General features: G+C 44.6%; 1 pseudogene; it reads left to right on the plus strand.

Annotated features, from left to right (window-relative positions):
- Window positions 1-10,584, plus strand: part of LOC119339592 — a 24,081-nt pseudogene extending 13,497 nt beyond the window's left edge.
- The last annotated feature ends 936 nt before the right edge of the window (window positions 10,585-11,520 follow it).

Genomic DNA, 11,520 nt, shown 5'->3' on the forward strand with positions numbered 1-11,520 from the left:
AACAACAACAACAACAACAACAACAACAACAACAACAACAACAACAACAACAACAACAACAACAACAACAACAACAACAACAACCTTACCCGTTTCCTGAGGTTAAACCCACCCATGTTCTCTAGCAGCACACCCAATCATCACAGATGACTGGCTTCACAAGATCGGAAGGGAGCTGACCACCGTAGAATGCACTGACGCTGAGAAGGTGCTCTTTGCCACACATCAACTGGATGGACTAGCAGCTTCATGGTGGGAGAATTACACCACTACATTTACCATAGCCAATGTTACTTGGGATCAGTTTCAGCAGGCGTTCCGTACCGCACATGTTTCAGCCGGAGCTATGAGTCTGAAGAAGCGTGAGTTCCGCAACTTACGCCAGGGAAATCGTTTTGTTGGTGATTATGTGGAGGAATTCAGCAACTTAGACAGGTATGCTCCCGGAGACGTGGCCGATGATGCCGCTAAGCAGGAGAAATTTCTAGAGGGACTAAACGATGATTTGGGACTTCAGTTGACTATGGCTACCTTTAACAATTATCAAGAGTTGGTCGACAAGGCTCTCATTCTGGAAGGCAAGCAGCAGCAGGTGGAGAATCGCAAGAGGAAGTACGGACAGGGAAAGTACAACTCTGGAGTTCAGCAAAAGCCCCTCTATACCCCGTACTCGAGAAATAATGGATCAGGATCCGGCAAGTATGGTGGACACACTCACCATAACCATGGAGGAACTTTCATCATGGAGGAAATGGACATAACCATAATGGCCATAGGAATGGCAATGAGAACAGAGGAAACAGAAATCAGCATTAGTCCAAGCCCGCTACACCGGCAAAGAAGGATCTGGGTCACATTACCTGTTTCAAGTGCGGGAAGACCGGACACTACACCATCGATTTCCCTTAGGCGAAGAACGGGAATGGAAATGGAAGCTCTGGAAAGAAGCCCAATCCTTTCACCAGAGGTCAGGTGAATCACGTCAATGTGGAGGAAGTTTATGACCAGCCTGACATCGTTGTTGGTAAGTTCTTGATTAATTCATTTATAGCCCTTGTTCTTTTCGACACTGGTGCATCGCATTCATTCCTATCAAAGGGGTTTGTGGATAAGTTTAAGTTGCCGACCGTAGCCCTTAAGTCACATGTGTTAGTGAGTCCCCCAGGAGCAGAGTATATGGCTAGCCGGGGATGTTTTCAGCTGGCATTGACCATAGGGAGATATGTGTTTCCCACAAACCTCATTATCATAGAATCCCAAGGATTGGATGTGATCCTACGTATGGATTGGCTATCCAAGTACGAGGGAAACATCGATTGTGCCAGTAAGTCGGTTCTTCTCACCACCCCAGAGGGGAAACGGATCAAGTATGTGTCGAGGCATACGTCAAACAGGACTCAAGTGAATTCTCTTTTGGGAGTTGTTCAAGAAGAAGTACCAGTTGTGAAGGACTATCCCGATGTATTCCCCGAGGAATTGCCCGGCATGCCACCAGATCGGGACATAGAGTTTTTGATCGAATTGTTACCCGACACCGGACCAATATCCAAGAGACCGTACCTGATGCCCGCAAATGATCTGGAGCAAATTAAGAAGCAGATTAAGGAATTATTGGAGAAAGGTTATATTCGACCGAGTTCATCACCTTGGGCAGCCCCAGTGCTTCTAGTTGAGAAGAAGGATGGAACCTTGAGAATGGTTGTAGATTATCATGCGCTAAACGAGGTGACGATTAAGAACAAGTACCCTCTGCCAATGATCAATGTTTTGTTTGACCAACTACAAGGAGAAAAAGTTTTTCCAAGATCGATCTTCGATCAGGATATCACCAGCTGAAGATTCGAGAACAGGATATACCCAAGACAACCTTTACCACGAGATATGGGCTTTATGAGTATACGGTCATGTCTTTTGGTTTGACTAATGCCCCTGCCTATTTTATGTGTATGATGAATAAGGTATTCACGGAGTTCTTGGATAAGTTTATTGTGGTATTCATTGGTGACATATTGATTTACTCGAAGAATGAAGAAGAACACAAGGAACATTTGCGCTTGGTTCTAGAGAAGCTCAGGGAACATCAATTATACGCAAAGTTCAGCAAGTGCAAATTCTGGTTGAAGGAAGTCGGATTTCTCGGACATGTTATATCAGGAGAAGGAATAGCATTAGACCCCTCCAAGGTTGAAGCCGTCATCGAATGGAAGGCACCCACCTCAGTCGGAGAGATTCGCAGTTTTTTTGGAATCGCGGGATATTATCGGAGATTTATTGAGAATTTCTCCAAGATCGCGAAGCCCATGACAGAGTTATTGAAGAAAGACACTAAGTTTGTTTGGACCGACGAATGTGAGGCCAGTTTCCAGGAGCTGAAGAAATGTTTGGTCATAGTCCCAATGCTAATTCTTCCGAATATACGCAAGGATTTCTAAGTATATTGCGACGCTTCTCGTCAGGGACTTGGAGGTGTTCTTATGCAAGAAGGAAGATTTGTTTCATATGCCTCACGTCAGCTTCGACCTCATGAGCAGAATTATGACACGCATGATTTGGAGTTAGTAGTCGTAGTGCACGCACTCAAGACCTGGAGACATTTTCTTATCAGAAATCGTTGTGATGTTTACACGGATCATAAGAGTTTGAAATACATCTTCACGCAGAAGGAGTTGAACCTCAGGCAAAGAAGATGGTTGGAGTTCATAAAGGATTATGACATGAAATTGCACTATCACCCAGGAAAGGCCAATGTTGTGGCATATGCATTAAGCCGCAAGAGTTATGTCAATACCCTCACAGCAGGAGGATTATCTCAGGAGTTAATTGATGATCTCAGAGATCTTCGATTGGAGATAGTACCACGAGGTTTTGTTGCCACAATGGAAATCCAATCCACTTTGCTGGGAAAGATCCGATAAGCCCAGAAGTTAGACAAAGGTATTGCGGAGATAAAGGGAAGGATGAACCAAGGAAAGGCGGAAGGATTTCGTGAGGATGAACATGAAACCTTATGGTTTGAGAAGCGTATTTATGTGCCCAATGACCCAGAGATCAGGAAGTTGATTCTTCAGGAGGCTCATGATTCGCCTTACTCGATACACCCAGGCAATACCGAGATGTATTTGGACTTGAAGGAAAGTTTCTGGTGGACAGGTATGAAGAAGGATATTGCCGAGTATGTTGCAGTATGTGACGTATGTCAGAGGGTTAAGGCAGAGCACCAGAAACCAGCAGGAGTACTTCATCCCTTGCCGATACCAGATTGGAAGTGGGACAAGCTTGGCATGGACTTCATTACAGGATTACCCAGGACCCGATCAGGCTATGATTCTATTTGGGTGGTGGTTGATCGCTTGACCAAGGTAGCTCACTTCATCCCCGTGAAAACCACATATATAAGTGCTAAGTTGGCCAAGATGTACATGACCAGGATCGTATGTCTGCATGGAGTTCCGAGGACCATCGTATCAGATAGAGGAACACAATTTACCTCAAAGTTTTGGCATCAATTACACGAAACTTTGGGTACCAGGCTAGAGTTCAGTACAGGTTTCCATCCGCAGACAGATGGGCAGACCGAGAGAGTCAATCAGATTCTGAAGGACATGTTGAGAGCTTGTGCGCTAGATTATGGATCTAGTTGGGATGATAATTTGCCATACGCAGAATTCTCATATAACAACAGCTATCAAGCTAGTCTGAAGATGGCCCCTTTTGAAGCTTTGTACGGAAGGAGGTGCATGACACTATTGATGTGGGATGAAGTTGGAGACCCGTAAATTATTCGGACCAGATTTAATTAGAGATTCAGAGGAGAAAGTCAAATTGATCCATGACAGACTCAAAATAGCCCAATCCAAACAGAAGAGTTATGCTGATACTAAACGCAAGGAGGTAACCTATGAAGTCGGAGATAGAGCATATCTTCGTGTGTCTCCACTTCGAGGAGTAAAATGATTTGGAGCCAAAGGAAAGTTGGCACCACAATTTGTGGGGCCGTACAGAGTTTTAGAACGCATGGGTGAAGTTGCCTACAAGTTGGAATTACCCGAAGCCTTGTCAGGAGTTCATGATGTGTTTCACGTTTCCCAGTTGAAGAAGTGCCATGCAGAGATGGCCGATATTCCTCTAAGAGATACAGTGCCACTGGAGGCCATACAGTTGGATAGTCATCTAATCTATGAGGAGAAGCCCGTCAAGATTCTCGAGACTGCAAGCAGGGTTACCCGCAGCAAGGTCATCATTTCTGCAAGGTTCAATGGAGTCATCATACCGAAGAAGAAGCCACCTGGGAACGAGAAGAAGATCTCCGACAGGACCACCCACACCTTTTTGCTAGCCAACCCGAATCTCGAGGGCGAGATTCATCTTAAGGGGGGTAGATTTATAACATCCCAATTTTCAATTTGTATGTTTATAAATAGATCATTCATATGCATCCATGATTTATGCATTTTTGCCCCATTTGTTTTATTTGAATTTTGATCCAAGGAACTTTGAGCAACTCAAGGACCAAAAGAGAGAGTTGGAAGTTTCCCTAAAACCCACTTTTGAAATTTCAAAATTTGGAAATTGGATCAAACTTGGTTACACCAAAAAATTATTTCCATTATTCCAAAAATAAAATAAAGAGAGAAGATAAAATGACTTCTTCAAAAAAAAGAATATTGGAAATTGAATTTGGAATCAAAATATATTTGTTGGGTTTTATTTGCACTTTATTTTATTAGTTTAGCAAAAAGTTTATTTTTGAAAACTTGCATTTTAGGCCGGATAAATGTTCACAAGATCATATATAAGACCATATATTTATGTGAATTTTTCTGGCATTTTTAGACTTATATTTATTTGTTTTTTTAGGTGCCATAGTGTTCTATTAAAAAAACTCTGCTACACGCCCTGGCCAGGCCTAAGGCCCATACCTCTTCCCACGTGCTTATCTTCTTCCTCCTCTCTGTACGTGAACACTGACAGAAACGTTCGTCCATGGCGCCTTCCCCCTCTTCCTCCCCTCATCTTCCTTCCCCCGCACCCATTAACCCCCAGAACATGTTCCCCTCGCCTCCCACTATCTCTTCCCCTTCCAAGTGCGCCTTGGAGTCGCCTGTAATGGCCATTACGAGGCAGAGAAACAACCACCATTAAACACCACAATCTTCTCGAATTCTGACCTCCCAAGCCCTATATAAAGCACCCCTGGGAGCCCCACTCACCCCTCGTCCGAAGCCCTCTCCCTCTGGAGCTTTTCCCCCTCCCTAACCTCGCCAATTGCTCGTCGGAGTTCGTGAATTCCGGCGACCTCTCATCGTGTGTACAAGAAGCAATCTACCACCACAACTTGTTCAAGTGGTTCACCTCATCGTCCTCTACACCATCCCACACGCATCCTTCGCCGAAGCACACCGGAGCCGCCTTCTTCCTCGTCTCCGGCGACAAGTCCGGTGAGCACCCAGGCAGCCAATCCAAAGCGCCACTTGTCTCTGGCCGATTTTCTTTTTCTTTTTCACGAACTTTTTCCAAATTCAGATTCTTTACCTAATCTTCTTTCTAGTATATCTTTTAATCTATAGATTCGATTTAGTTGATTATTTTTCCTAGTAGTTTATAAAAATATCCTCTATCGAGAGAACCAAATGAAAAGTACTTTTGAAAAAAAATTAAAATTTGAATTCAAACATATCTGAATTCAAATTTCGTTAGGCCATATCTCGAGTTTCGTAACTCTGTTTTGAGTGATTCTTTTTGCAAATCAAAGCTTGCGGAATGTACTTTCTGTTAAAAACCAAAACCATTTATTTTTGTTGCAGTAAAAATTTCATTCTATACAGAAACTTTATTTGGATGTTTTGGAATGTTTCGAAGTCTTTCATTTGTTTTCTTTTTGGATCTTTGCTTGTATGCTTATGTATGTTATTGCTTGCTTACGCTAGATCATTCGGAGTGTGCAGCTTGCTACTACAAATCTTTATAGTTCAACGAACGACGGAAAGGCAAGTTCACACTTTGATCATAATTTTTTTTCAATGCCCAGTTTTTACTATGCATTAGTTTCACCCTCAAAGATTGCATGAGTAGGATTGGGAACATGTGGTTATGCTTTGTAGTTCATGTGGTAGGAACCTATGACCTCTGATCACCCCAGGAATATTCGTTATATCATATCTTGCTTAGCCATGCTCGTAGACGGGGATTGGTATGTGTGATCCATGCAAGTTGTGAGAGTTAATAATTCTGGGATAACCTAAGGTGGCAACTTTAATACACATCTAGGTGGATTTTTTGGGGCACCTGGAGTAATCAGTGCTTGCCCAAGGGGAATCTCGGAGTACCCGTGTGATTACCCTAGGTCCGCCACCCAGGCGCAAAGGGATCATAAGGTATTTCATGCCTAGAAACTTCCGTGTACAGCCACAAGCCATTATGGGCTCTGGCATAGTTGAGTAAGTTGTGTGACCTCTTTCCGTGGTAGACTAGGTGGTGTTGGGGAAAGTAGATGTACCGGTCTACCCAGAGTTTGGAGGGAATACTTCAGAAAGGCTATGTCTCGATCTTCCGATCATGGAGGTGGTCGAGTCTTGTGGGGAAAAGTGCGCAAACCTCTGCAGAGTGTACAAACTAATCACGATTAGCCGTGTCCCCGGTTATGGACAACTTGAGTATCTAGAAGTGAATTATTGGTTGATCTCATCACTCTTTAATGAAATTATTGGGTTACTAATAACTTGGGAATTTTGAGATTGAGTTGGAGGAACCTTCTCAATAATGGCATTTTAATTTAGTAGTAAATAAAAATGTATTCCTTTGTTGTAGGGTAAAATTGTCTTTATGCAAAAATTAAACTTAGAGCCTCCACCAGCTAAATTTGCATATAGAGATAGTCTTTTTTTCATTATTATTCTATGGTGTGAAATTGCCAGCATATTCCATGTGCTGACCTACACGGCTGCAATGTCTCATGTTGCAGACTTTTCCGACGAGGATTAAAGGTGCGATAGGTCGTTGTTCTGCACTCAGTTTGCCGTGGAGTTGGATGGACTCATTTACCTTCGATGCTTCCGCAGTTATTTTATTTTAGATGGCCTTTGGCCATATTATTGTAATAAATACTCTTTTGAGGACCTCGGTATAATAAAGTGTGTGATTGAAATCTGTTATAATTCCTCGAGTACTGTGTGTGTCAGCATACCAGTCTAGGGATGACAGTTAAGCACAGAGACTTCGATCCATTTGGGTCGGGTCGCCACAGTTTCTCAAGGCTATGTGGGAGCGAGCAATGCACCATTGTAGCTGGCCTGGCTCTGCTAAAATGGAGAAGATCAAGTGTAAGTTTGACAAGATCCATGGTCTGCCAAACTGCTGTGGTGTTGTACATACAGCTCACATCATGCTTGGGTCAGCAAATTGTGATGGTGAGGAGAATGACAACATCCTAATGCAGGCCATCGTTGATGCAGTTATGAGGTTCACAGACATTTGGTGGAACTTGACAGGCAGTATGAACAAATCGAACATTTTGCGTCACTCTGAGCTCCTTGAGAAGTGCGAGAATGGTGCTTGGCTTAATGGCAGTATGTTGAGGTTATCAAGATGGCTCAGATGTCGGAGAATACATAATTGGTAATGCAGGATACACTCTTCGTCCCTGGCTCCTCACACCTTACCATTTGGAGAATGACCTCTCACTCTCAGACTCCAAAGCGGAGTTCAACAGGAGGCACACTGCAGCTACAGCCGTCACGCTGAGGGCATTGGCAAGGTTGAAAGACACGTGGAAGTGCCTGCAGGGAGAAGGTTGGCATCCAAGTAATGAAGATGAAGTGTTCGGGACAATAGGCGCGTGCTGCGCGTTGCATAACATAGTGATAGACATGGAGGAGGGTGCAGGCATGCCAAGCCATCAGGGGGAGAATGACATCACGCAAGTGCGGCAGGTAGGAGATGAGGACGCAATCAGGGTGAGGGACATACTGTCCCAGCACTTGATCGAATCTGGAGGTAAATCAGCACGGCTCTCAATGCGTTTGTTCACACGCAAGCTTTGTCTGTTTAATTAACTCCTGTTGTGATTCCGTGCTACTACTTGGTTAGTCCACACAAAGGCTGCAGAGGAGGAACAAGAAGCACTAGTTGCATCCGGTTCAGGAGATAAAAAACAAGGAGCAAGAAGCACACCAACGATAAACAACAGCTCAAGGAAAGGAGCACGGTAACTAGCTCGAGATGAGATCGGACTGAATTAATTTGGTATTTTCTCCCCTTGTCTGCTATAAATTGTGCTTCAAGCCACAATTCTGCTTAGTTCCTTCTTTCGCTATGGTGCTAAACGATTAATGTCACTCGCAGCCATAAAATCCTCGGTGATGATCTCAGAAGAACTACTTCGAAAGAAACTAGGCTGTTCGGTACACCTATTATATTACCAAGACTGGCTCTCATGTATTTTGTTCCACCCTGTGCTGGGAATGGAGCCAGATTGATGCTGCAATGAACTAGGAGCTGGATCAGCAATAAATAAATAAATCTTAGGTTTTCTCATGTATTTGGCATATTACTAGTGGCACGGTGATGTCGCTCGGAGGGAGCTTCAGAACCCATCATATGCACATGACGATGATGCGGCCTCATGAAGCCAAGAACATATCATCATTCTACTGCTTGTTTTGTAGTTACGCTCGTTCTCCTGAAGACTAGACCAAAGTGGTCAGGAGAGCGTGTACTTGGGCAGCTTCTGCTAGGTCCTCAAGCCGGCGGTCTTCTCAGGACAACAACAGCATATGATCATTCTACTGCCTTTTTATAGTCACCGACCGCTGCTATTCTTACATACAAGTTTTACAAAAAATCCTACATACTAGTTAAGAATAAAATAAAATTGTGGGGTACATCCTACTTCAAATTTAACGGCCTTATTTTCATGTTTTGTTCCAGGCAGTTACTCCTCTCACAGTACGTAATTTTTTCTGTAGGAATAGTATTTCTGATAGTCACCGCCTTTGGTAGCTACCTTAGGTTCAGGTTTTTTTTTTCCACCTTGGTATGATGGTCTTTTCTCTATACCTAGAATCCTTCACAGCATATGTATGCATGGATGATCTTTGGTTTTAAATGAACATGGGTAATTCTGTCCAAGTTAGCATCTTGTTTCTATGCAAATCTTGGGTCACACATGATGGCTGCATCCCCGCCCTTGATTCGACTCCGAAGCAAACTCGCCGTATGAATTGCAGCCCCTTCCTTTGCCGACGGTCTTCCATCGAATTCGCGTCGAAGCACTTCGTTCACTCACTCATTCTGATTTTCTGAAAGGAGAACTGACATTGCCATGATCTCACAAGAAAGAAGAGAGTAGAGATGGACTTGCATGTCGTTGTTCTTCGCATGAACCATTCAGGGATTCAGTTCAGGGTTGAAGTTGCCTGTTTGCTTCGTCTCCCTCACTCACTCCTGTGCCCCACCCCGGCCTACTAATATCTAACCAATACCCCAGCCTAGGCATTCTGAGAAAAAACTTCTGAGAAGAAAAGGAAGCATTATTCGTTGGACCTTGTCTTGTTTCATGCACCTTCTTTTGACTTCCCGTGGCCACATGTTCCGGAAAATATCCTATGGAGCTTAGGCTCATGGACACCCCCTTATCTAGCCATTCAATTCTGCATCGCGATTCGTGCAAGTACTTTTCTCTTTTTCGTTTCTCTCATATAGTTTAACATATGAACTTCATACTTTTTCAGCACAACAGAACATTCTTACTAGAATGTGGGAAAAAACTTTCAGATTTTTCCGCGCATCATAAATACTAGAAATAAGATTTTTTTTTTAAAAAAATCTCATTTTCTATATTTTCCTTGGACAAAAAAAATCTGAAAGTTTTATCCCACATTGTTCTAAGAATGTTTTGTTGTCCTCGAGAGTTTCAAGTTCATTTGTTGTTTTCTTTTGAAGAAACAAAAAAGAGAAAGTTTTTATGTAGTAAGTTAGTTGTGTAGTACGGATCTCAAAGCAATATTAGATGGTGAGGATAGGAGGCGTCCAGGAGCCCGTGCTCTAAAAATCCGCATCCGTTCCAGAAAATATCCTATGGAGTTTAGGCTCATGGAGCCCGTGCTCTAAAAATCCACATGTTCCAATAAATACTACGGTCCATCTCTACCACTGCTACTTGGACAAGTGACAAGTCCCGTGTGGTGCAACGGATGCTTGCACAAGTTTTGACCGGCCAATCCGACAGTCTCTTCCAAAAATGGCAAAACGTGTTGCAAAATTCAGAATGGCAGCCCGGCCTCCTTTGTTCTGCTTCATCCCCAGTGCCTGCGCTGGTTCTGGTGCTTGGGCGAGGCCGAGTACCTACGCCGGCTAGCTGTGCCTTTGAGGTCCCCTGCATCGACGACCAAGCACGCGTGCATCGGATCTGCCATGTCTAGTGTCCGACCTGGCCGTCTTCGCCCCTGCGCTCCATTGCGTGCTACCCCACCCCCCAGCCGGCTCCTCGACTCTCCATCACGTCACGCCTGCCTCTCCTTCGACCCCTATGGATGGTGGCCCGTCGGTCGTCAATTTGCATTGCTTCGGCTGTCGGAGCTGCTCTGACGTCGGCCTTGATCTGGTACTAGCTTTGGGAGAAATCCCTGCTGGCCCATGTGTCAGCTGACCACGGCGGCGCCAATCCGGTGTCGCTTTCCTTCCTGGAGGTGTGGTCTTTGAGCTGTACCGGCTTGGTTTGGGCTCTCCTCCATGTCGATGGCGCAGTTTGCAACTTCACGTCCGTATGGTGAACTTCTCTGCACTCTGTGTGACCTTTTCATTTTGCTTCAACCCACTCTGTCTCCGCCCCTCCTCCCCAAATCGTCGCCAACATTGCCTCCTCGTCGAGCCCTTCGCCACCATCCATCCGCCCATGCCCATCATTTAGTGTGTCATCCATGTTGGTGTGTTCTTCATGTGATTTCTCTTCGGCTGTCCATCGTGTGGTCTCTGTACTGTTGTTGTGCATGCTCAAGACCCTCCCATGGTCGCCGTTGTGCTGCGGTGAGTTTCGGGCTCTTGGTGTTGTCTTGGTTCACCTTTGCTCAATGATGATGCAATGATGCCTCCCCAACCTGCTAATCGTCTCGACCGCTCGTGGCAGATCTCCCAGTCAAGGTTCGTGTTATGGTTTGGCACTCGTTGGTTATGGATGATCCTCTGTTGTTCCGTGAGGCTCGGTACACATGCCGGTGCGGTGCGTTAGGTTGTTTGCACAGTCTTGGCATTGTGACCCTCAACAACATCTCACATCTACTTGTGTCTCTCGTGGTGTTGGGTCTTTCTGCATGCTAGCTAAGTCGTGCCTTCTCCTGGGCGTCAATTTTTTTCTCTTCTTCTGTAACCTTGTTACCTGTACGGTTTTCGGCCCGGTTTCCTTCATAAACGTGGTCAACTTGTTTAGGTCTTCGATCCGGTTTCCCGTATAAACTGGATCCGCTAAAGCTTTTGGGGCGACTCTTGGCTTTGGCAGCTTTTTGAGCAATATATTTAGGTGGGGAT

This window comes from Triticum dicoccoides, chromosome 7B, assembly GCF_002162155.2.
Source record: "Triticum dicoccoides isolate Atlit2015 ecotype Zavitan chromosome 7B, WEW_v2.0, whole genome shotgun sequence".
NCBI lineage: Eukaryota > Viridiplantae > Streptophyta > Magnoliopsida > Poales > Poaceae > Triticum > Triticum dicoccoides.